The sequence below is a fragment of the Callorhinchus milii genome, unplaced genomic scaffold, assembly GCF_018977255.1.
Source record: "Callorhinchus milii isolate IMCB2004 unplaced genomic scaffold, IMCB_Cmil_1.0 Scaffold11, whole genome shotgun sequence".
Taxonomy (NCBI): domain Eukaryota; kingdom Metazoa; phylum Chordata; class Chondrichthyes; order Chimaeriformes; family Callorhinchidae; genus Callorhinchus; species Callorhinchus milii.
The window spans coordinates 3,980,228-4,007,577 of NW_024704752.1; positions in this window are offsets into that span (position 1 = coordinate 3,980,228).

Genomic DNA, 27,350 nt, shown 5'->3' on the forward strand with positions numbered 1-27,350 from the left:
TCCTGCCACCGTCAAAGATTTACTTATATGAACCCCCCAAGTATCTCTGTTCCTTCACCCCCATTCCTTCACCATATAGCTAATATTGCCTCTCCTCATTCTTCCTACCAAAATGCATCACTTCGCATTTCTCCACATTAAACTTCATCTGCCACGTGTTTGCCCATTTTACCTGTCTTTCTATGTCCCCTTGCAGGCTGCTACTAACCTACTCACTGTTTATTATCTTTCCTAGCTTAGTATCATCTGCAAACTTGGAAATTGTGCTCCCTATATCCAAGTCCAGGTCATTTATACAGATCAAAAGCAGCAGTGGTCACAATACTGACCCCTGGGGGACATCACCGCACACTTTCCTCCAATCAGAAAAATAACCACTCACCACCACTCTCTGCTTTCTGTCTCACAACTAGTTCTGTATCCATGCTGCCACTGTCCCTTTAATACCGTGGGCTTCTACTTTGCTTACAAGTCTCTTATGTAGCACTTTATCAAACGCCTTTTGAAAATCCATATAAACTTCATCAACTGCACTACCTTCATCCACCCTCTCTGTTACTTCATCAAAAACTTTTGTCAGATTTGTTAGACATGATTTGCCTTTAACAAATCTGCGTTAGCTGTCCTTTATTAACCTATATTTTTCTAAGTGAAAATTTATTTTGTCCTAGATAAAAAGCTCTAGAAGTTTCCCCACTACTGACATTAGGCTGACTGGCCTGTAGTTCCTGGGTTTATCCTTCTGCCCCTTTTTGTACAGGTTTGCAACCCTCCAGTCCTCGGGCATCACCCTGGTGTCCAAGAAGTATTGAAAGATTGTGGCCAGAGCCTCCGTTATTTCCACCCTTACTTCCCTCAGTAACCTAGGATTCAACCTGTCCGGAACGGGTGACTTATCTACCTTGCGCACCAACAACCTTTTTAGTACCTCCTCTCAGTTTATTCTTGTCTTATTCAATTTCTCTACTCACTCCTCTGATACTGTGGCATTGCCTGCATCCTCTTCTTTTGTGAAGACAGATGCAAAGTACTTATTCAGTACATCAGCCATGCCCTCTGCCTCCACAAGAAGATTTCTTCTTTGGTCCTTAAGTGGACCTACCCCATCATTGACTAACCTTCTTTCTTTAAATGATTATAAAATACCTTAGAGTTCCCTTTTATGTTACCCGCTCTGGTGAACCGTATCAAACCCATCTTTGCCCAACTCCACTGGCTTCCCATCACACAGAGGATACAGTTCAAGATCCTGGTCCTCACCTTCAAAGCCCTCCACGGTCTTGCTTCCCCCTACCTCTCCGACCTCCTGAACCCTATCATCTTGTTCGCTCCCTCTGCTCAGCGGGCTCCGGCCTGCTTCACGTCCCCCGCCTTGCTCACCCCACTATTGGCGGTTGGGCCTTGCGCCACTCTGCACTCACCTTCTGGAACTCCATCCCACAGTTCCTCCGTCTTGACCCCTCCACCTTCAAGACCCACCTCAAGACCCTCCTCTTTGACCATGCTTTTGATCTCCCTGCTTCCCCCTGCCCTCCACTTTCCCCCACCCCAACCCCCACCTCGGGTCCGTAACCTTGTCTGTCCGGTGCCTTGAAACATCCCTCCAATGTGAACGGCGCTATACAAATGTAATTTTTGTGTTGTTGTTGGTATCTCTCTTGCTCTCTTGCTGAAGAATTCCCATTCTCACCAAATTTCTTAACAGAATTCTCACTCTGTTCCTTCTCACTCAGTTCTCTCCTCACACTGCTGGGCTCTATGCTCCAAGGATGCAAGGACCATTATTCTTGAATTAAACACACACAAATACATACATATAAATACATAAGCGCAAACACACACACAAAAATCCATTTACACACGCAAAAACTCACACACAGAAATGTTTTGAGGTTTATTCGAGTTGTTGAGTGTGCCTTCACAGAGCACTATGAAACTCCATCCCACAGTCCCGTCACCTTGCTTCTTCCCTTGCCTCCTTCAAGGCCGGTCTCAAGATCCTCCTCTTCGATCGTGCCTTCAGTCGCCCTCCCACCTCTCTGCCTTCCCTGACCTCTACCCCACCCCTCCCCCAGGTCCTGACTCCTGACTTGGGATGTCCTCCTGACATAAAAGGCCCTCTATAAATTTGTTGTTGTAGCGATGGCGTTAAGTTGATGTGATGTCTCGGCTTTAGTTTGACTCCAAATTCTCCTGTGATGAACGAGAGCAAAAACCAAGGCAGAATCCTTTGCACCCGACCATTTTATACCCAGGTGACTGGGATTGGGGGCCCAGGGTGTGTGGGGTGTCTGTGTGGGGGGGGAATATCAGGTGAGGATAGGCTTGAGGTGCGCTGTGACACTGCACCTTCAACACAGTCTAAATAACCTGTCAACTCACATTCAAAGTCATTCATGAATAATGGCCTCTTGGGGCGAGGTATCAGAGGCAACCAGTGTGTGCGTGTGCAATCTAGCAGAATGACAAAAGAGTGACGGGGAAAGAACTGAAGGCAAAGGCAATCTCAGGCCTATTTGGTCCCCTCTTTGCTTGCCCGGTGAATGATTTGCTGCTTTGCTTCTCCAACAGGTGAACCTAATTTAACGTAACTCAACTAGATTAACCAGACAGCATTCTGTCCATGTTTGTAATTTCCCCGGCAATGAGATGCGAGCCTTGTGAAGTTCTTGCTTCGTCTCAGCCTTCAGTCATCTGGGACTTGGATGAATCAAAATTTATCGCAGCTTCGAAGTGACATCATTTTCTGCAGCACTTGTGATAAAGAAGGGAGCGTGTGTGTGTCTGTGTGTGTGTTTGTGCGCATGCATGCGCTTCTGAAACTATGTGTGTGTGTGTTTACGTATATGTTTGTGCGTGTATGTATGTTGTGTGTCTATGTAAATCTTTCTGTGTGCTTTTTTGTGAACTTGTGTGATTCATGTGTATGATTTTGGGTGTGTGTAAGCATGTGTGCTTTTGTGTATGCGTGTCTGTGTCAGCGCATGTTTTTGTGTGTGTGATTGTGTGTGCGATTGTGTGCGTGTGTTTATTTGTGTAAGTGTTTGAGTCTATACATCTATATAAATGCGCACTGCTGTGGTGGTTGTTGTTATGTGTGTGTACGTGTATGGACGTGTGTGGGTCTTTGTGTGTGTTCTGAATCTAGATCACGTTCTGCCCTTCAGAATCTTCCTCAGTAAAAACACAAAGCTTCTGAATTTGGAGCCAGCGTTGATTTATCTAATGCATCCCACATTAACCCAGCTTCGCTGAACTGATGTGGTTTTGTAGAAGCCTCAGTGCATTGTAACAGGAGTCAGTGTTGAGAAACACAGAACAGAGAAGCATTGAAACTCTTGCAGACTAAGGGCAGGCAGGCACTGCTCCCACTCACCGTGTACTTCATTACATGGTTTTATGAGCATCTACAAGGATATATGAGCCCGTGTCGATAGCATCTTCTCCCTGAACGGAGGGGTGGTGGGGGGGGAGAGGGAGGAAGCACCACAATGATTGATGGAAGTGGCGGCATCACTAATTTCTGGCATTTCACTGGTATTTTGGCGAAGACACTGCGAGAGAAACTCCCTTCTCTTTCTTTAGTGCCCGCGAGAGGAGATCTTTAGCACCCACCTGAACAGTCACAGGGGAAGTTCGGTTTAACGTCTGATCCGAATGACTGCACTTCAGACAAGGCGACGCTCCCCCCTCGCCCCCCGGCACTGCACTGTAGGGTCAGCCCTTATGACCTCATGTGAGGCTTTAGTTCTCAGCCCTCCGACACATGTAGTAAATAACAACAATAATCCTTGCATTTGGTTTAGCATCTTATCACGTCTTTGAGACATCTCAAAGCGCCTCACAGCACATACAGTGACTGTGTTTTGTGGGCAAAATGCGGCAGCCAATTGCGCACAGCAGTGTCCCTCAAACGTTTGTGGATTGAGTGATCAAATTATTAATATTATTTTGAAGCGATTATTACCCCTGGAAAGCGATCCGCCAATCGACTAACAAGCGGGTTCCTACTCACTGCTAGGTAAACAGCAGCATGTGTAAGGAAACTTGCCTAACATTTTGCAACCCCCCTCACCCCCGGGAATCAATCCCAGGTCCTCTCGCGTGCTTGCGAGGTGAGCGTGCTAACCACTACACTACACGACTCAACAGCCGTCCTTACCCAACACACCAAACCCTTATTCCTCCCAGCATCCAGGGTCAGCCCACTCCCCCCCACCCCACCCCCACCCCACACTGCCACACACCCAGTGTCAGCTCTCTGACATCAAAAAATATTCTCTCGCACATTCCCCAACAACCCCACTTCCCCCCGACCTGACATTGTTGTGCGCAATTGTGCTGCGTTCGCCTACAAATACACAGCCACACTACTTAAATCCTGTGAAGCGCTTTGAGACATCCTTAAGGCACGATAAGCATTGTACCAAGTACAAGTCAGAGCGGTTGCATCTGAACCTGCTTTGTTACAGTCTGACCTCTGCAGTCTGTGTTGCTACTAGTCACAGAACATGCAGTGTTGAGCATAGCGCTGCAGGCTCATTCCCAAGGCACCACCTCGAGCTGATGAAGTAAAGCTTGGTTACTGGATGTTGGGATTCAGTGCTTTAGGGCTGCCACTTTTTCAGTCACCATTGCCTGAACACTGTTGTCTCCTTTTCCTTGTCTCAGCTCTCTTTTAAACCTCAACCCTGGAATCATCACTAGTCATTGCCCTTTGCCCAGGTTTTCCACTACAAAACAAAATCCTTTCCCCTTCAATTGACAGTGCTAATGGTTCCTTAACCTGGCACACTTATCGCCTCCTATTCAACAAGATCTTAAATAATACAGTGACTATTTCAGGCAGGAAGAAACCTTCAGTGAGTGCAGGCAGCCTATCCATCCAATTTCCCACTGGATTCCTCCTATGGATGTGTCTATCTCTAAATGTAATAACCCTGAATCTTTTTGCTGACAAGAGATGTTTTTTGTGAGTGACTGATCTTCTAACTGGCTATGTAACATCAAGTGTCTGCACTTTGTCAAGTATCAGCAAGTAACTAAAGCCGTGGCCGGTAAGCTCCAATGGTGCGCCTCGCTGGCCATTAAGGGGTTAATTAATCACATGGGTTTCTGCACTTATGTCTGTGGTTCACATACGGTGTCTAAAGCTTGTGGAAATGTGATCTTCCTTCTAGCGCTCTTTGATTTACTGTACGTGCTGGATGAAAGGTAACAATTCAGGCGTATCTGGTAATGTGTGGCTGTTCTGTGTCTGTGTGTCAACTCACGTGCACCTAGCAGTGAACTGTAAACTCGGAAGGTTAACCCACCAGAACAGAGGCACTGGGATACGTGAGCCAGGGGGCAATCTGTACTACCTGGGATGGCAGGGTAGGGTAGACACAATGCTCATTTGTCTATCATTGCAGATAAACACATACCAGCGACACATATACAGTTGTGTATGTGTTTGTGTGTTGTGCATATGTGGGTGGCGGGAGGAAGCTTTTTGGTGGAGCTAGCGGTTGTTGAGGATTTGTTGTGTTCTGGTCTCAACCACGTTTCCTGACAACTTGGGTCAAGAAAAACTGCCCAATGTCTCTCTTGAAACTGTCCTTTGCAACTTTAAACCTGTGCCCCATCTTGTTCCGCTGTCACAGTGAATCCTATGGTATTGTTCTGGGTTACTTTTTCAATCCTGTTTGTGCAACTCTAGAAGGTCCCCTTTGAGATGTCTGTCTTTGAAGACTGACGAGCCCTAGCTTGTCTGTTCATTGCTCATAGCTTGTTCCTCTCAGGCTGCAGGGTAGAAGGAATTGGAGTGAATGTAATTTCATGTGTCTGCAACACACAAATCTATCAAAGAGCTTCCTTCATTGAGTGTTGTTTTTGCATTACGAATGGAAGGTTCCCCTAGTAACTCTAGTAACTTCAATAAATCTTCCTTGCATCCGTGTCTTATCACGTTGGAAGAATGTCTCAAAACCCCTCACAGGGTTTACTGTGAAGTGGAGTGACTGTGTATTTGATGGCAAACTCCATGGCACAAATATGCCCAGCCATGACCCACAAACAGCCATGGAGAAGTGCTGAATTAGTTTTAGGGGGATTGTTGGCCAGGACACCAGGAGAGAGAAACTCCCTTCTCTTTTTGAATAGCACCGTGGGATCTTTAACGTCCACCTGAACAGGTAGACAGGTTTAATGTCTTATCTCTCCCGACAATGCAACAATGCCCCCCCCCCGCCCATCCCCGCCCCAGTGCTGCATCGGAGTCTCAGCTTAGACAAGCCAAGCTGGATGGCCAACAGGAGCTTGCTTCTGTGTGGTCACGAGCAGCGCTGAAGCTTTGTGTGCAGAGTTTCGAGCTGAACAGAGCTCACCGCATAAGATAACACTGAGAACCAGCTCACAATCCCAGCTCTTCATCCTCTGTCGACCTTGGCGAATGAAAATATGCTGTTTATTGAACGTTCAGCTGCTAAGTGACCTGCATGGGATATTGCAAGCTGACATCTATGCAAACCTTATCTGTTGGCCTGGGATGTGTAATGGTACCAGGCGCGCAGTGAATGCAATTATTCAAGCCATTTTTTGCTAGGTTTTTAAATGAAAACAGTGCTTTCTGTGTTTGTTTGAAAACTCCATTTGGAAGAGAAGCAGCTGTTGCTTTTGCAACACCAGGGCTGTCAAACCCAGGTAGAGTATTCTATCCTGATGTCAATCCGTCTTCTTAACAGTGTTAGCTTACAGAGTTTCTTCACCCACCCCACCTGCAACACATCACATCCACAGATTGTCTGGATTTCAACTTTAGGATCAAAATAATAATCCTTGCCTTTGAAAGGCACCTCTTCACATCCGCAGGGGCATCTCAAAGCGCATCGCAGGATTTTACTGTAAAGTTCAGTGACTGTGTATTTTGTAGGCGAATGCAGCACCCAATTTGTGCGCAACAACGTCCCCGCTAACAGCCGTGAAGTGAACGATTGATTTTATCCGGGGGTTTGTTTGCCCAGGGAACTGCGCAAACAAGAGAAAATCCTTTCTAGAGCAGTGCTGTGGGATCTTTAACGTCCACCTGAACAGGCACAGACGGTTTAACGTCTCATCTGAAGGACGGCAGCTGTAACGATGCAAAGTCATTTGGGTCATCGTGAAGCATTTCTTTTTTAACAGGAGGAGACCCCCTGATTGACGCAGATTGATAATTAAGAAATCTCGTTAGGAAACACTGCGTATCAGATACCCTGAGATTGAAAGCTCGGAGACAGCTGTCCCATAGACAACAACAACAAGAATTTGCCTTTCACATGTAGGGAAAGTGCTTCACTGAGATGGCTGGGTCATTCTTTGGAATAAGAAGCAAATTCTCTCCCTTTGGAAAGAGGCTAGCAGAACATGCACTGTGAAGTTATTTTCGCACTCACTGAACAAACCAGTTCAAAACGAGTTCATTTCCAGTTAGAAAAGTGATGTGCAGTTTTTGCATTCCACTTTGCGCCCTTCCTCGAAAGCACCTGAATGTCGATTCCCTTTTTAAATCGCCTGCCGTCGCCCGTTAGAGGTGATTTCTTACCATTATACCATTTAGTCGCTTTTTAAGTCCCGAGCATTTAAAGGAATAATTCATCATTGCACTGGCGATTTTTAGGTTATTTCACAATGCATTATGTAATCTCATCCGATCTATTAGTGTAGCCACTATGATTTATCCCTGAAATATAATGCCATAATTAATACAGTACCCCCCGCCCCAATGAGACGAAGTGGGATAAAGTGATGTAGATCACACACTAAGGAGAAATGCAGTGATTACACTCCTGGAGTCAACTGTTCACGCCCCATTGTCATCACTTTCTCTGATCAAAATCCTTTCGTGCTAAATGTAATTCGTCCTTTGCCATTTTCTGTAACTTGTGTCAAACTTTGACGAGGAGTGCTTTCGTAGGATCAAAGGAAAAATGCGCAAGGTTGTTAGTATAAGCTTCATAAACTCTCTCAATCTCTTTGGCTTCCTCGTTCCTACCGCCACACCCTATCTCCACCTCATATCTGATTTCCTTGCCTTTCCGAAAGCTTTCAGCCACTTCACACAACGCCCAGCGCCCTGTTTGGAACTCTCTCCCTAAATCCCTCTGCATTGTCCAGGATGTCACTTTGGAGCCAGCTGAGCTCCAGGTACACCCTGGTTTACCTGTCCCCTCCCCCTCTCCCCCCCCGATCACCTCCCGCCCACCACTGCGTAAGTGTAGCGACTGGGTAATAGTAGCCAAAAAAGCAACGACAATAAAAACAACTTGCATTTATTTATACAACGCCCTTCAACACGGGGCAGAAACCTTGAAGCAGTAACCAATTTGCAATGCCATGTGGTGAATGACCATGCTGTCCAGAGTTGGCCGGATTGCGTGCAAGGACTTTGTCCTACAGGCTACATGATGGATATCTGATAAAGCCAACAAAATATATCGACTCCCATGGGGAGCGCTGGAGTCTGGAGTTGGTGGAGATATAACAGAAGAGGTCATCCGGGCCCCAAGTGGTCCTGTATTATCAGCTTAGATCCCAGATGTGGAACCAGGAAGAGCAACGAAAAAAAAGACATCTTTTTATAATTAAATCAATGTGGAGAAAAGCAGGCGTGAAAATTAAAGGGAACGTGGAGCTCCCTTACTCCCCGAACACTTGGACGAGTTGGGGGGTGGGGGCGCGACGATTTATTCTCCACAGACACGCTTTAATTCTTCAAGTAAAAAATCGAGAAAAGGAAAATAATACACCCTGCGAATTTCTCACTCCACGTCTCTCTTCCCAGAAAAAAACTTCAAGGATCTTACGGTGCAAAATAATAATAATAATAATCCTTGCACCTTATCACGTGGTCCGTTGAGACGTCTCAAAGCGCTTTGCGGGATCTACTGTAAAGTAAAATGATTGTCTATTTTTGTGGACACAACTTGGCAGCCAATTGCGCACAGTTTAAATGAATCATAATTATCAAAGTCATGATGCATTGAAATGTCTCAAATTGCATTGCACAGAATTTTACTGTACTATGGTATTTTGTAGTTGAACACAGCAGCCGTTTCGAACACAGCAATGTCCCACAAACAGACATGAAGTAAATTTTTTTTGAATGGAGTGGTGGGAGGGGACATTGTACGATCAGGACCCAGGGGAGAAACACCATTCTCTTTTCGAATAGCACCGCAGGATCTTTAACATCCACCTGAACAGTCACACGTTTGACATTTCAGCCAAAGGACGGCAACTTTCCGACAAAGCAGGTCTCGCTCCCCCAGCACTGCGCTTGAGCATCAAGCCTGGATTGTGGGCTCAAAGTCAAAGTGAGACACAACTTTCAGGACATCCCTACTGTGATTAAATTGCCCGCCTCATCTCCACACACAGTGACATCTGGCCCTCTGAGCTCCTACCTTCAAGTAAAGCGTCCCCCCAAAAAAGCACATTAAGCGAAGAAGGATGGGGAGATAAGGAAGATCGGCCCAGTGGATGGCTTCTCCTGTGCGAAGCAATGACAAGCCTTTGACTAATTATATGGGTAGTGAAAAGCTCTCCGCATCCCTGTAACTTTTAATGAGCTTCACAGTGACCAATATCCTGAGGGAGCAGGAAGAATATAGAGCAAGTTAGCCCCCAAGACAAATTATTTATAGCAGTGTCAGGCTGAAGTAATAGTTTTGGCTTGATGCTACGCAGTGCTCTGTTGAACCAGTCTTTCTTACAGTAATCAGATGTGTTTGAATTAATATTATCCTGATTAAAAGCCGTCTCATTACTTAGCTGACAGATCCCGTAGGGATTGGGCAGCGAGAGAGATTCCCAAGTGCGTCTCGAGGCTTTGACGAACAGCTTCATATCAAACACAAGCAACAATTCCCTTCTGCCTCTCCCCCACCTCTCTCCCCCACCTCCCGCCACACCGAAGGTCACGTGTGAGAATTGGCAGGAATAGCAACTGCTTAAATGGCCGAATCTCTCTCTCGCCCACCCTCTCCCCCCGCCCACCCCCTCATTTGCTCCTCGAAGCTTCATCTCTTCTCACAATCTTGCTTTTGATTTGCTCTCTTGAGAAATTTCCCTTTCAGTCTCACGAAGCAACTCTTGGTCAGCGTACAGAGATTTCCTTTCTCCAAAAGCCCTTCATTACAGCATAATAAAATGAAATAATTGGAATTTCACTCAAGCCCGCGTTTCACCCACAAAATATACAGTCATTTCACTTCATAGTATTTTCTGTGAAGCGCTTTGAGACGTCTCAACGATGTGATGAGGTACTACGTGATTGACAAGGATTGTTATTATTATTATAATTATTACAGCAAGTCACACCGTAGTAATTTACAGCACTGTGTCCGTGCTGGCTCTTTTAAAGAGCAATCCTTTCAGTCCCATCTTCTTGTCTTTTCCTCATACCCCTGTAGCTTTACTCCACTACAGATGCAATGCAACAACGGTTTACATTTATATAGGATCTTTCACATCAAGATGATATCTCAAAGCGCTTCAGAAGGCATATGGTAAAGTGGAGTGACTGCATTTTGTAGGTGAACGAGGCAGATAATTTGCACGCAGCAATGTCCCACAAACAGCCATGAAATGAGTGATCGATTTTATCTGGGGGAAGGTTGGCCAGGACACCAGGAGAGAAACTCCTTCAACTTTTTGAATAGCGCCGTGGGATCTTTACGACCACCTGAACAGGCACAGACGGGACCTCAGTTTAACATCTGATCTGAACGATGGCACCTTTGACTATGCAACACTCCCTGAACATTGAACTAGAGTCACAGCATAGGCTGTAGGAGGACAAAACCCAGACACGGAGCTTGAACCCACAATCTTTTGACTCTAAAGCTGAGAGTGCTACCGACTGAGCCAAGCTGATACCCAATGACATAATGAATTAATCGTTACTTGCCTATTTTCATTGCTCATTCTACTTTCTTTATTTGCTCCTAGTTTGCAATTTTGCTACGTTTGCATTTTATTAATCAAGATCTTCCTGACAAGGATTTATTGTAAACAGCAGGTTTCGGTCGCAGTTGGCTTATACGATTTCCAGCAAACGGTTAAATAACACAAATATAAACAAAATAGGACCACTGTGGTGGTGGTGGTGGCAGAGAGCAATGGATGGGGGGGGGGGGGCTAAAATTCGCGGTTTTCCTTAAATTATTCCTTTACTTATTTAAGGAACACTTTAAGGAACACCAGGACTGGAAGCAATAATCTAGCTTGTTGCGAATTAAGTTAATTAAGAACCCTACAATTCTCCCTGGCTAGGTGTCAAACTACACTATAACGTTGCATTAATCCAAGTTATTGTTGTGCTATCTATCTATCAGACAGGTCAATGAGTTACTTTGCCAAATGCCATCGTTTGGAGGAGACATTAAACTGAGGTCCCATCTGTGCCTTTTCAGGTGGATGTTAAAGACCCTGCAGGACTATTCGCAAAGGGAAGGGAGGTTTTCTCTCCCGGTGTCCTGGCCAATAATTTCTCTCCCAAAATAAAATTGGTCATTCACTTCACAGCTGTTTGTGGGAACACCGTTTTGCGCAAATTGGCTGCTGCGTTCGCAAGCCTGCAAAATACACAGTCACTACACATTACAGTGAAATCTTGTGAAGCGCTTTGCGACGTCGCGACGATGCGATAAGGCTCTGCATCGAATGCATGCAAGGATTACAGTTACTGTTATAATTGTCGAGAGTTTTAGTTGACTTTTCTCTCTCTCTCTCTCTCTCCACGAAGGTGATTGCATATCACTTTGTCATATGGACTTAATCACTGCTTATGGTGATAGAGAAACACAGGAAATCAGCGTCAGCTTGATTTAGCCTGACAGAAGCCTGCAGGCAAGTCCAGCACATGTCGGCTCAGTGCCCCATAAAAGAAGTACAGATTCCGAGGCCCCGATGGGCATTGAAATCAAAACCAACAAAAACAACTGCCAGCAAAGCAGACCAGGCTAATCAACCGCCAAGGTTATCAGCTTCAGAGGTTTTCATTTAACCTCCCAGCTTAGGCTTTGAATACTTTCGGGCGCCATTTTTTTGTCATTTTGGTTCAACCAGAAGGATTTCCCCTTCTGTCCATCCTCCCACCATCCATCTGTCCCTCCTTCCCTTTTCGAAGCCTGGTCTGAGAGCTGACAAATGCAGGTTAAACCCCCTGAATTGTAGAGGAGATGATTTCCTCCAGTGGTGACCAACCCGTGGCCCATAGACCTGAATTGGTCCGCGGGTTGTCAGGAAGTTGCCTGCTGAACATTCGCACTGGTCTAGGTGAGTCTGTTTCAAATCAATGTTTTGTTTCCAGTTTTTCTTCTTGATTGAATATTGCTTGATTTATGGAATTCAATCAAGGAAATTAATTTTGATGGAAGACCAAAAAGGTTGGCCACGACTGGTTTATGCAATATAGTACAATTTACATATTTTACAGCATCTTTCATGTTGGGAGGATGTCTCAAAACACCACAAAAGGTTAGGTGGGAAGATGACCCAAAGTGCGGTCACAGAGATAAATCTTAAAATGGGTATTGAACATGGGGGTGGGTGGGGTGAGGGGGGAGGAAAGAGATTTAAAGGAGATTTAAAGTGCATTGCAATGCCCCACAACAGCAATGAAATGAATGATTGATTTTATTTAGGTGATTGTGCTGTAGCATATTGGTTAGAGCGCTCACCTCACAAGCGAGAGGACCCGGGTTCGATTCATGGCAGGGCGAAACCTTAGGCAAGTTTCCTTACTCCACACCCCTCTATTTACCCAGCAGTAAGTAGGAACCCGGTTGTTAGTCGATTGGCCGTTCGCTTCTCCGGGGGTAATAATCCCTTCAAAAATATATTTTAAATAATAATAATTGGGTCACTCAATCTGCGTCTGTTTGTGGGACATATTCTGTGATACACTTTAAGACGTCTCGAAGACGTGAAAACGCTCTACGTCGAGTGCAAGGATTATTATTCTCATTATTATAAACTGTCCACCTGAACAGTCACAGATGGGACCCCCGAGTTTGAACATCTTGCCCCACCCAGCACTGCAGTGGAACATCAGCCTAGACAATGAGTCTGATTTGGGGCTTGAACCCCACAATCTGTTGAACTGTCAGTCTGCTCCAGAGAGTGGATGTGGGTTGATGTCAGCCCTGATTGCTGGTGTAAACATGCTGCGATTACACCAGTCTCACGTGAACCTCTGTCATTTTGAACATTAGAATCCAACTCCTTTGTTCTCCAGTTAACTCTGTACATACACAGAGTGATCACAGGACCTCACAGTGATCACAGGACTTCACAGTGATCACAGGACCTCACAGTGATCACAGGACCTCACTCTACAAGTTCACGTTTTCAGTCTGGATTCTCATAGAACCATAGAGCTACGTTGACCCCGTCAGCTAGCTAGCGAGAGAGCCAGTCGCTAAACATGTCAGCAGTGGAATAAGTGATGCTATTCTCCGAGACAGCGGCTGAAACATCCCATTGCTGGCTCTGCCGTCAAACGACTCTCCAATGGCGAGTAAAAGTGGCAGCGATTTTGGATTTCTCCAGTGTCTTCATCGCAAAGAGGCAAACACAACGAGAGAGATAGAGAGAGAAAAAGAAATTGAGTTTCTTATAAAAAAGAGTTTGTGAGTTTCTAAAGCCAGGTCATATCTTGGGGGTTAAAAATGTGCAGATGCTTTCTTAATCCATTTCTCGGGTTAACGTGCATAAGGAATGGGTTAAGAAACTTGCCACAAGCCGTGATGCTTTTGAAACAGTCCTTAAAACCTACCTTTCCAACCCTGCTTTTAATCATCATCATCTTATTTAATCGTATGTACAAGCCCAAGCTTGTGTGACTCTTTGAAATCACAAGATAAGTTTTTGGATGAAGACTACCTGGGAACCAATCCCTCCCATTAGCATCACATGCACGCACATACACATACACACATACACGCAAACATGTACACATACACACACGCATACATACACACAAACATGTACACATACATACACACATGTACACACACACATACACACACGTACACATACGCACACATACACACGCACATGCATAAGATAACTACAAGACGTAATATTCCCACTACGGGCTGGAAAGAGTTAAGAAGTACGGTCAGAATCCCCCGGCTAATCAGTCGTTGCAACGAAAATTTGTAGCGGTAAAATGCCATCTGTGTCTTTTCGCTAAGCTTTATTCCCACGGTGGACCTGCTAATTACAGTCAGGATAAATAGACTCACCTCAGTCTAAACAGGCGGGCCAAGGTCTCTGAGGATCAGTCCACATAATATCACCAAATAGGCCCAATTGAAAGACGGCCCTTAGTTCATTAAGAGCCAGAGAGGAGCTTCATTCCGAGATGTATCACAGGTCAAACTGCCAATTCCATCTGTCAGAAAACAATGTACTGCATCTCGGAGACTGCAAGCTATTTTTATCTGCGAAGTAAGTCGATCGCGCTGGTTAAAAGGGAGCTTATTGAAGCTGGCAATTTCAATAAAATACAGTTTTACCCTACTCCTCCCCCTCCACCCCCCAACACCACTTAATTTCGCGTGTAGAACACACAGCGCAATTGGCCCGGTTTGAGAGAGACAACATGTCTACCACGGTTTGATCACGCTCTGGCATAAAGAACTCTTCAGAAAACGAGCTCAAAGTTTCTCAAAGTGTCTTTTTCGTAGAAATTATTAAATGACCAACTTGTCGCTATCCTCCTTGTGTGGGGGGAGGTAAGCGGGGGTCTCCTTGGAGCTGAACTGGGCCTAAGACGACACGTTTTGGCAACGGAATGTCGGAATCGAGCCCACCCTCTGTGGTGGCCTGTAGTCTGGTTCCTGAGCCAGGCCGGTCAGCAGTATTCCAAGGCACAGCCCAGCCTGGCTCATCGCAGGACTTAGAATCAAAAATAATAATATTAATCCTTGCATTTGATAGAGCGCCTTTTCACGTCTTCTAGACGTCTCAAAGCGCTTCACAGAATATACTGTAAAGTGAATTGACTGTATATTTGTGGGCGAAACGCAGCAGCCGATTGCGCACAGCAACGTCCCACTAACACTCGTGGATTGAAGTGAGTGACTAATTTATTTTTTTTGGAGGGGGGAGGGAGGGAGGGAGGGAGGGAGGGAAGGAGGGAAAAATGGAAAATTTCCCCCCCACCCTCTTCCCTTGCCCATTCACCCCTCCCTCATAGGTTGACGTTATGGCTGTTAATCTGCTGTGCCTGCAAATAATCCACTCAGACATTTTTCCATAATTTCTCATTTCCTCACTTGAATTGTATCCCAGAAAGTTATAGCAGATGAGACAGGGTTGTTATCTGTTTCAAACATTCCCTGTAAGTAAGTTGTCACGGGTCTTCAAAAGTTTTTGGTTTGTGTCCGACACACTCGGGTTTAAGAGTCTCCGAACCAGACTGAGAGTTCCACGTATGTTGAATTTTCCCTCGAATGGAATGTACTCTCTTTCTCTCTCTCTTTCTCCCCAGAGGGATGCTTCCTGCTTACCGAATTCCCAGAGAGTGATTTGGCTGAGGTTGAAGTTAAAGCACGTTTATATAACAGATAACAGAATATTGAATGGATATCGCTTCAGAAGAAATCTGCCTCCTGACAGCTCCGAGCTCACTTCACGAAACTCATCACCAGGCTGATTGTAAGTTTGCAAGTTTGACTCTATCGCATTGAGCTGACTGAAGGGGAGCATTTTGGATACTGGCAATCAGAAGTGACCTGATGAGAATTACATAACAATCCTTGCATCTAGTCTAGCACCTTATCACGGTGTCGAGATCGTCTCAAAGCGCTTCACAGGATAGACTGTAAAGTGGATTGACGATGGCTTCAAGTGGGGGAGCAACAGAATGGGAACACTGGGCAATTTACAACTACGACAACAACCACAACTACAAAACTAAGTGATACTTTTCAAGTTTCCCGCTTCCTTCCTTTTCGAACGAGGAAGAAAAAATAGGTCAGCCAGTGAGGACCCAGTCATCATTTCTTGCTGGGAAACACACATATACAGCAAAAGGCTGATTGAATCTTGTAATTTAATAGGATTTGGGAATTTTTAATCACATGGATAGCATCAGTTTCCCACAGGTTTACAAGACTTGCATGGGAAAAGATAGACATTTGAACCCGTTTTGGGAAATAAATGAAACTGAATCTGGAAACAGCGTTAAACTACAATATGAGGGACCACCCTAAAGCAAACACACAATTTCTCTCACTCAAGGAGGTCTTAAACCTCAGAAACAGAAGGGTTATAGATGGAAAATCCAGGTCTATGCAGTTAATGAGCAGAACGGGCATGTGTCATGTGTGACATAGAGATTTCAGGAAATTTAACTGTACAATAAAATACAGGGCAAGTTACGTTTACACAGCACCTTTCATCTCTCAAAGCGCTCCCCAATGCAAGACCGGACACCGGGCTGGGGGGGTGGGAGCCGAGTGGTGGGGTGGGGTGGGGTGGGGTGGGGGGGTGGTGGGCGGAGGGAAGAGGGGAGAGAGATGCCCGAAAGCGATTAAAAAGGTACGTTTGGAAAACGAGATGAAGTGTGTCAGAAAGGAAACGGCCGTCGCTAATGTTTAGTAACGGAGAGTTTTTATTGAGAGACGTGCAGCAAGGGTAGAGTTAGCCTTTCCTGAGAGAACAACTAAACATTATATAGAGTGATAGGGCACGGAATCAAGCCCTTCAGCCCAACTAGTCTGTGTCAGTGTTGATATCGCATAAATCCACGACTGTTTGCTGTTTGGTTTAACCATGGCTTCCGGTTGTGAGTTCCGCATTCTCACCACTATTATAACGCACAGCAGGTTGGGTTGTCTAGGGAGACTGATCATTTTACACACACTCGATACCAGAGTCTAATTACTCTACAATTACCTCTCTCGCTGGTCTACCACGACCTCTGTTAAAACATTTGTTGTACGTGGATCTCATTATTAGAAATACCCTTTAAATCGTGTCCCTGAAAGGCAGTAACACGCTGAGGATAAATGCTATGCTTGCTTGCGGCTGTTGAAAGGCACTGTCGTGTTTTGATCATAACAAAGAAAGAGCAACGAAAGAACAAATCTAAAGCCACCCACAGCCGCCACACACAATACAGGCAGATTTCCTATATTATCAATGCACTCTGACCTCTGAGACAGAAGGGGATGTGTGTGTTCCATACTTGGGGAGATGCTATCCTTCGAATGAGATGTAAAACCTAGCCCCATCCATGCTTGTTCAGGTAAGCAATAAATAGCATGGCGCTATTCGAAAAGAGAAAGGAGTCTCTCTCTCCGCTCTCTCTCTCCAGTGTCCTGGCCATCAATCCCTCAGATTAAGTTGATCGCCCACAAATATACAGTCAATTCACTTTACAGTGTGTTCTGTGAAGCGCTTTGGGACGTCCTCCCGACGTGAAAAGCGCTATATCAAATGCAAGGATTATTATTATTATTATTATTATCGTTCACTTCGTGGTTGTTTACGGGACATTATCATGTGCTAACTTGCTGGAGCATTTACCTGCAGTCCCTCAATCGCACTGCGGTTACCACACCCTACATTAAATGCTATAAAGCGGTTTGAGTCATGCCCCTGGTGCGAAAGGCGCTACATGAAATGCAAAGATTATATTATTATTATTCTTATTATTATTAATCGTTTTGCGATTGTGTTTTGTTTGAGGTATTCGAGCGGGAATAAAACACCTGAATCTAAAATTGGTTATCCATTCACTTCGTGGCTGCTTGCGAGACGGGACTTTGCTGTGCGTGCAAGTTGGCTACCCCGCTCGCCTTACAAAATACACAGTCACTGCACTTCACAGTAACTCCTACGAAGCTCTTTGAAACCCTCTCTTGACGTGAAAGGTGCCATGTGGGAAATGCGCTGATTATTATCATCATAATTTTATAACAAGGCTCGTTTGTGCTGTCTAGCGATGCACTTCTCGCAAAATGTCAACACAAAAATCATTAACACTGTTTATTATATAATTACAACCCTACACGCCTTAAGCACACAGAGGAAGGAAAACAATGTGACAATGACAAAGCAACAAAGTAGATATGAAGTTGTGACTGGAATTTTGTGCAGACGCATTGTACCAGTTCGCATGTCCGTCACTTGCGTCCCACTTGGATAAATAAGGCTTGAGGGATCGCAAAAGGAGGTGTGTTGTAATGGGATGTGGAGTGCATCTCACTTCGGTGGGAGCTTGTGCAACGGTGAGAGCGGAATATGATTGTTATGCGAGCCACCGACGCCATTATAACACAGGAAAATGGAATGGCATGGCTTTCTTTGATGACCTTGTTCATGTTCCTACACCACGAATGCGGTGAAGACTACTTTCGGGCTCTGATACAGTTAGGAGTCACCACGCGACTGCCAGGCATCGCACCGATTGGGCAGAAACTTGCAGCCTACGGACAGAGCGTTTGCTGGTTCCTAACACAGCACCAGTGCCAGGCAAGCTTCCCGGCTCTGCTAACAGAGCTGTGTGCACATGGTAAATGTCAAGCCCTTATAATTTCACTTTGAAAGGTTATCTCACTTAAATAAATGCACAGAGGAAATAGGACCGCAGCGGATAACTTTAGGACAGACACCAGGAAGTGTTGCTTTTTCTCAAGGACAAGTTCACTGGACTAATTTTAGGGACGGTTTGACGCTGCGATGGGAAGAGCGGGTTTCTCAGAAGGGATAGTTATGTGCCGACATTTAGGGGTCAGCCTGGTTCACCCGGTAGTATTCTCTCTCCTTCGAGTCAGAGGGGCTTGAGTTTGATTTCCCCACGTCAGGACTTTGGTCGAGGCTGATGCTCCTCTACAGATCTGGGGAGAGCGCTCGGTGATGGAGTGCTTTGGAAAAGATATTAAACAGAGTTCCTTTCTGTCCATTCAGGTGGACATTAGCGATCTCACAGCGCAATTTGAAAAGAGAAGGGAGTCTCTCTCTCTGTGTTCCTGGCCAACATTCGCCTTGACAGAGCCTGCCCTTTTCTCTGTCTCACATACTCACCCAGCACTGTTTTTCATTAGCTCTTACATTCGATTAGTTACCTTAAAGAATCCCAATACTGTACATTAATCGGGTGTGAATGATTGCCTGTAAATCGTTGCTGACTACTCCGTTACAGCGTCGGAGTGGAGATGCATTGGAAAAGAATGAGACAGTGTCATTCCGGTTACCCCCGCAGTTGTGTTTCATCATGTTAATAACAGCTGAAATATTAAAAATCCATCAGATCAAAACTGCACGTAATACATTGAATTTTACTGCATAGGTCAATGCATTACAAAAATTGGACAATTTTGCAACATCAAAACCTACATTTGTCTAGCGTCCCTCTCAAACCGTAGCATCTCAGAGCACTTCACAGTGACGGGGTTGTACGCCAAGCAAGGGGAGACAGAAGGGTTCAGGCAAGGATTACCCAGAGATTAGGGACATAGTGGCTGAAGGCCGGACCACCGATAGTGGAGGGTCAGCAAGCCAGTTGTTTTAGGCACAAGCTGGTTCTCCAGCTCACGCACGGAGTCCCATGGTATCTTGGTTAGAGCACTCGCCTCGCAAGCGAGAGGACCCAGGTTCGATTCCCGGGTGGGGCAAAACCTTTCTCCGCACTCCTCTGTTTACCTAGCGGTAAGCAGGAACATGGTTGATTGGCAGATTGGTTTTCCGGTGGTAATAATCCCTCAAAAAGAAATGTGGTCACTCATTCCACGACTGTCTGTGGGACACTGCTGTGCGCAATTGGCTTCCGAGTTTCGCCCGCAAAATGCAGAGTCAATCCACTTTACAATATAACCTGTGAAGCGCTTTGTGGCGTCTCAAAAGATGTGGTAAGGCGCTGTGTCAAGTGCAAGGATTATTATCACTATTATAAATGATACCATTATAAGACAGAATTGATCTCAATGTAGGAGGGTCTTGTTTCATTTCCAAAGAGTTGGTTTTTTTCCCCCCCAAAACAATTCTATCTCGTTAAATTTTAGATCAATTAATCAGAGAGAGAGGTAAAATACCCTCTCCATCATTATTTCAGTGTTCGTGAATATTAAATGTGAGAATATATTAATGTTCCTTCTGCAGAATACTGAGGTTTAAGATGAAAAATGATAGGGAATCTGTGGGCGCTGGCTGAGGTAGATCATAATCAGCAAAGGCAGTAATTAAACCACTGATTAAACGCTAAACAAACAAAATTACAGCACTGAATAACTTGCCTGCGAGCCACAGTTTCTCGATCAGTATCAATCACTGTGCAAATCCTTTGCTTTTAGAAACAGCACCTATGAACGGGAAGCGTTCAGTTTGCTCACATGTGGAGTCCTGTAGCTCAGTGGTTAGAGCACTCGCTTTGCAAGCGAGAGACCAGGGTTCAATTCCCGGCAGGGCGAAACCTTGGACAAGTTTTCTTACTCCACACGCCTGATAATAATCCCTCAAAACAAAAAAAAATAATAAATTGGTCATTTCAATCCACGACTGTGTGTGGGACGCTGCTGTGCGTAATTGGCTGTCGCGTTTTGCCCACAAAATACACAGCCAATTCACTTTACAGCGCCTTGAGACGTCCTCCCGATGTGAAAGACGCTCTATAAATGCAATCTTGTTGTTGTTGTATATTCTGTGAAACGCTTTGAGACGTCTCAAAGACGTGGAAAGCTCTATATCGAATACAAGGATTATTATTATTATCATTTCCGTCATAAGCAAACACCGCAAAGTCTCTGCTTCAACAAGAAGTATTTCTGCCAGGTAAACCGTTATTAATACTAATAATGCTCACAGGATTTACTGTAAGGTTATTGCAACAATATGAAGTGAATGATTTTAACTGGGGGATTGTGGGCCAGGACACTTGGAGAGTCTCCCTTCTCCTTTCAAATCGTGGCACGGGATCTTTAACGTCTGCCTGAACAGGCGCAGGCGGGACCTCGGTTTAACATCTCATCCAAAGCGCGGCTCCTCTCGACAATGCAGCACACCTCCAGCGCGCACTCCACTGTCAGCCTAGACTGTGAGCTCAAAGCCCCCGACGTGGAGTTTGAACGCACAACCTTGAGACTCAAAGGTGAGAGTACAAGCAGCTGAGTCAGGCTGACAGCTCGAGTCGCCTCGTGGCAGCACGATCGCAGGTCTCAGAGATGAATGGCAACTGGCATTTCCGAGGGAATAGAGCAGGGTCAGGCGTGAACTCCGTTCTGGCTGATTAATACACTTATTACTAATGCAGTCATTATCATGCCGACATGCAGTGCTCATTACCATATGCTTGATTCAATCTGCTGATGAAATGACAAGTAACGCTGCCATCAGATGCATGTAAGCAGTTTGTAGCATTAATTATTGTACAATGATGGCAATGTCCAGAGAGCTTAGCTGTCAGGGCTTGGCTCGCTGTGCCGAGCGCTCGTTTAAACCCTGGTGCAGAACGTAGCAAGAAGATGGAACAAGCGGACTTAGGTTTGCAGTCGCAAAAGGGAAATTTTCATGCCAGACTCCAGGAAGTATTTCTTTATCCAGAAGGTAATTAACAGGGTTACAGGGAAAGGTGGTGGAGGCCAGGACATTGGGACACTTTTTTAAAAAAAACACACAGCTTGCCTCTGTGATGGGAAGATGGTAGGGCGGATGTTATGGATGAGATCAGATGGACTAAAAGGGACTCTCCCCACGTGAAGTGCGCTCTATAAATGCAAATCGTTGTTGTTGACGTCTTCTTTCGTGCTGTAAATTTCCATGGTTCTAATTGCCACTGAATGTATTCAGTCCCACTCATGTTGAGGTCTTTTTTTTTGGAAGACCAAATAATAACAATAATTATCCGTGCATTTGGTACAACGCCTTGAATGTCAGGAGTTTGTCCCAAAGGATATATTGTACTTTTTTGTACTGAGTTTCAAGTGGAGTGACTGTGTCTTTTTGTGGGGGAGAGTGCAGCATCAATCTTGTGCACAGCAATAATAATAATAATACTTGTATTTCTTATAGCACCTTATCACGTCTTCGAGATGCCTCAAAGCGCTTCACAGTAATTATTATTATTGCTGTAAAGTGAATCGACTGGATATTTTGTGGGAGAAACACGGCAGCCAATTGCACACAGCAGCGTCCCACAAAGAATCGTGGATTGAAGTGACCAATTTTTTTTCTTTTTTTTGGAAAGAATTGTTACCCCCGGAATATCCCAGAAACGGCCTGTGTTCCACCCCCTGCCTCTGCAGCCACGCTGTGTATCACAGACCATTAACATCGCAGCCACGCAGACAGTTCACAAGCAATTTGTCGGAAATAAGAAATGATCGAAGCCTCTGGATATTCTGCCTATGTTTTATAAGGATTTCCTTTGGCAACGTGTAACAAATGGGTGTAATTATCTTTTTGTTCTAATGTTTTACATTAAACTTTCTCACTCTCACTCTCTCTCGCAAACTCTCTCTCACACACATAACCAAACACTCTCAAACTCTCTCCGTCTCACACACACACTCTCTCACTAACATTCTTCTCTCACACAAATGCTCTTTCTCTCAATCTCTCTTTCTCTTTCTCACACACATTCTCTGTCTCAAAAACAGTCTCTCAATCTCTGTCACGCACTCTGTCTCACACCCACACACTCTCACTTACTCTTCCATGCTTGCTTTCTTTCTCACACACTTTCCCACACTCTCTCTTGCACACACATTATCTTTCTCACAAACATGCACTTTCCCATACTCTCTCTTACACACTCTTTTTCTCACACACACATACATATTCTCTCACACACTCCCTCTCTCTTTACACACTCGCACACTCTTTCTTGCACTTTTTCTCTCTCGTAACAAATAAAATAGAAAAAAATCAAGTTGCTCTTCATTATGAACATAATTGGCGTAATTTGAAACAAAGCATAAAATTGTCCAGAAATTCAAAGGAAATGACTGCCCTGCAACATGACTGGGGGCTCAAAATAAAATCCTACCATAAAAAATGTTACCTGTGACTCCATCCATCACAACGATAGCACAGAATCTCAGGAACATTTGGATTTCTGTTTTTTGCTGCACACAGTGGAGGCAAATTAAATAGATTAGTGTTCGAGATAGAGAGAGGGAATAAGAGAAGGTGAAAGAGAGAGAGAGAGAGACTGACAGAGCCAAAGAGAGAAATCGACAGACAGACAGACGCACAACAACAACTTGCACTTATATAGCCCTTTCAATTTGAATAATGTCTCGGAGCGTTTCAAAGTGGCGGGGGCAAGGGGGAGGGGTAGCTGGCCATAGATGCGGTCGAAGACGTAGGTTCTAAAATGGGACAAAGACAGATAAGGGCGGGAGGTTGGATGGGCCCGTAGTGAGAGATGTTCCAGAGGTTGGGAGGGGGCTGAGTAGAATCAGAAAGTTTGGCCTCCAATGGTGGCTCGATGGGGAATGTGCAAGTGTGAAGGAGCTGGAGGGGGAGGGGGTAGGAGGCAAATAAATAGCTTTCCTCTTGTCTCTGTTCCTAACAACATAACTTTGATGCATCGATCACCGCAGTAAAATTGATGCATAATTTGGAATATTACCCGGAATCGAAATTTCACCTTTTCTTCCAGCTCTTTTCCTTACAGAACAGGTTAAAATTTCTCTAGTGGAGAAATGAAGAGCCCCTGGTCATGAAAGATTAACCAGACAATCAACATGGTCTGTAAGAGCGCAGCTCTGAAATTGTTTAATCAGACACTGGGGATTGCACAAGAATATAGATTGATGGGTGCAGAATTCCTTTAATCTGATTTATATATTATTTCCACACACAAAAATAAGAATAATAATCCTTGCATTTGATATAGCGCTTTTCACGACATCTTCTTTTTCATTTTCACGACGCGCTTCTTCTAGACATCTCAAAGTGCTTCACAGAATATAATAATAATAATAATAATAATCCTTGCATTTGATATAGCGCTTTTCACGTCGGGAGGATGTCCCAAAGCGCTTCACAGAACACACTGTAAAGTGAATTGACTGTATATTTGTGGGCAAACGCGGCAGCCAATTGCGCACAGCAATGTCCCACAAGCAGTCGAGGATTAAAAATGACCAATTTATTATTGTTTTTGGTTTTGGAGGGATTATTATTAGGCTCTGTGTGGAGTAAGGAAACTTGCCCAAGGTTTCGCCCTCTGCCTGGAATTGAACTCAGGTCTCTCACTTGCAAAGGCGAGTGCTCTAACCACTGAGCTACAGGACTCCACAAAGGTGGTGCTTTAAAACCACTCTGGTTGCACCACGCACCAATTTCTCAGACTCTGGGTGGGCTAAGGGTTCATTCTATTCATACAGACTAGCAATACAAGTTATACATAGACTGTAAAGTGAATTGACTGTATATTTATGGGTGAAACGCTGCAGCCAATTGCGCACAGCGGTGTCCCACAAACAGCCGTGGATTAAAGTGACCGAATTTTTTCTTTTTTTTCTTGAGGGATTGTTCTTTTTTTCTTGAGGGATCATGAGAGAAAAGAAGACCACTCTGCTATCAGTTGACAATGATTGTTTGATACTCAGGGTTTAAAGTAGGGACAAGTGTTACATGATCAAATTACACAGGCTCGGGTAAGAATTCTCATAGGCTGATGAAAGTGAGCTCATGACCACCCTATGTAGGTGTCAGCCTGGCTCAGTCGGTAGCACTCTCACCTCTTAAGCAGGAGGTTGTGGGTTCAAGCCCCGCTTCACACACCTATCCACCACCCAGCACCTCCACTCGACTGCCATCGGCCTCTTGCTCGTCCCTCGCACCCTTCATCGGAGGTGGCGCTTTCAGCCACTACGCCCCGAAACTCTGGAACACTCTCCCTTAATCCCTCAAAGGCATGATCGAAGAGGAAGATCTTTAGAAGGGATTTGAAGGAGGCAAGAGAGTAAGTGAGGCATAGGAATTATATGTTATAATCTGGCTGTAACTTTAGCTCGAGTGGTTCCGGTATTGACGGGAAAGTCACAAACACTCTGACTACAAAGTGAAAGAGACCGTGAAAATAATTTAAACCCATTGTGTTTCGGAAGTTCACGATCAAGCCAAACCAAGGGGCGTAGTTGAGTGACAGCATAATCTATGGGCAAATATCGAGCAGGTTGATGTAACTTCACTAAAATTGTACATCGTAAAATTAAAAAGTCATCTTGTTTACTCAAAGATCTAAACGGGAAAGGGGAATTATAAGCCAACAATCCTCTTACCCTGGTTCATAAATCCTACTGCATCCTGGTTCTGTCTTTACTCAGATCAGCCAGAATGATAATAATAATAATCATAATAATCCTTGCATTTGTGATAGCGTCTTTCAAATTGGGAGGAGGTCCCAAAGCACTTCACAAGACTTTACTGTAAAGCAGAATGACTGTGTGTTTGTGGGTGAGCTGCTTCATGGAGTGAGTGACCAATTTTATTTGGGGGATTTGTTTGCCAGGACACCGGGCAGCACTCCCCCCATCAATGGAGTCCTGACATGGGGGGGGGGGGGGGGCGGAGGGGTTGAACCCAAAATCTTCTAGCACATAGGCTAGATTGCTATGGACTGAAAGGAGCCTGGCCCACCCACCTGACCTGACACCACACTGGCCCACTCTGTGAGATGTAAAGATATGAATAGATACTGAACAGGATTAATGATCTAATAAATTGATATCACTGCCTCTCTCATGCTCGTACGTTTAACCAAAAGGCAGCAAAGCTCACTCGATGACATGTATCAGAATGATTGAATGAGCAGTTACTTCAATCCAGCGGTTATGGCTTGTGTCCAGATTTCCATCTCTCAGACTCAAATATTATTTCAGTCTCAGAGCTGGGCTTGGTTCAAATCACACGTGCACAGGGAATGGCTGTGTTAACAAGTGCACGACCCATTGTAGTCTTATTCATAGGTTATTCCGTGTCGATTCAGTGACTGTAAATGAAATTCAAATTAATACAGTGCTAACAAAAAGATAATTGAATGACATTCTGGTCACTGCATATCAATGCTAGCAAATCTATCTAATAATGTGGTATAACCTTCATTGATGTTGCACACAGCACAACAACAGACCTGACATGTTAATAACGTATTAGTCATTCCTAGGTAGCAAAGCAGCTGTGAGGTGTGATGTTTTCTCTTATGGTCAGTTACATATATAAAAAAATAATAATTTGGTCACTCAATCCATGACTGTGGGACATTGCTGTGTGCAATTGGCTGCTGCATTTTGCCCACAAATATACAGTCAATTCACTTTACAGTATGCTCTGTGAAGTGCTTTGAGACGTTTAGAAGACATGAAAAGCGTCTTATCAAATGCATATTATATTGGATGGCAATCTAAATTCTTTCCGTCCACGCCTTTATCAGACTCAGATCTAAGTACACTTTATGTTACCGAATCCGTGTCAAGTAAGACCAAATCATTAATTCCATAAGGTTTACATAGCCCAACTAGTCTGTGCTGGTGTTAATAATCTGCCTAAGCCTCCATCCCTGCCATACCCCTCTATTCCCTTCTCTCTTGTGTGTGCATCAAATTTCCTCTTAAACACGTTGATGCTTTTTGCTTCAACCATTGCTTCTGACAGTGAGCTCCACATTCTCACCGCCCTCTGTGTGAAGAAGTTCCTCCTAAATGCCCTTTTAGATCATTAAATAACGTAGGAGAGTCAAAATACTCTTTTGCACGTTTCCACCTCTCAGCTTCTAAAAATAATCTTGTTGTCTGACTTATGATGAGAATAATCCTTACCTTTGATACAAATTCTTTCACGCCAGGAGGATGTGTCAAAGCACTTCACAGGATATTCTGTGAGGTGTAATACCTGTGTTTTGTAGATGAACGCGACAGGCAATTTTCTCTACCATTCCTTTGTTACAAGTGGTAGGTGGTGGTCGAAATTGAACAGCCACTTGCATGTATGTAGCGCCCTTCACTGAGCGCTTAACAGTGGCGGAGCTTGACACCGAGCTGGGGAGAGCGGGGAGGTGAGAGAAGGCATGGTCGAATGGAAAAGTCTTCAGGTGCGATCTGAAGATGGGTAAAGAAGGGATGAGGTGGATAGATTGAGTCTGAGAAGCAGTGACTGAAAGCACGCTTAAAGAGCAATCTTGTCTTTTTTTAATGGAGAGCAACTTTAATAAACACACAAGCAGAATTGCCTTCCTATTAGCTTAATTGCCTCCAAAAGCCAGCGATCTCTCGTTCAGAACCTGCGCTTTAACTTACGAAGATTTACAAAGAATGTATATCACGGAAACAGGCCACTCACCCCAACCAGCCAGTGACAGTGTTTAT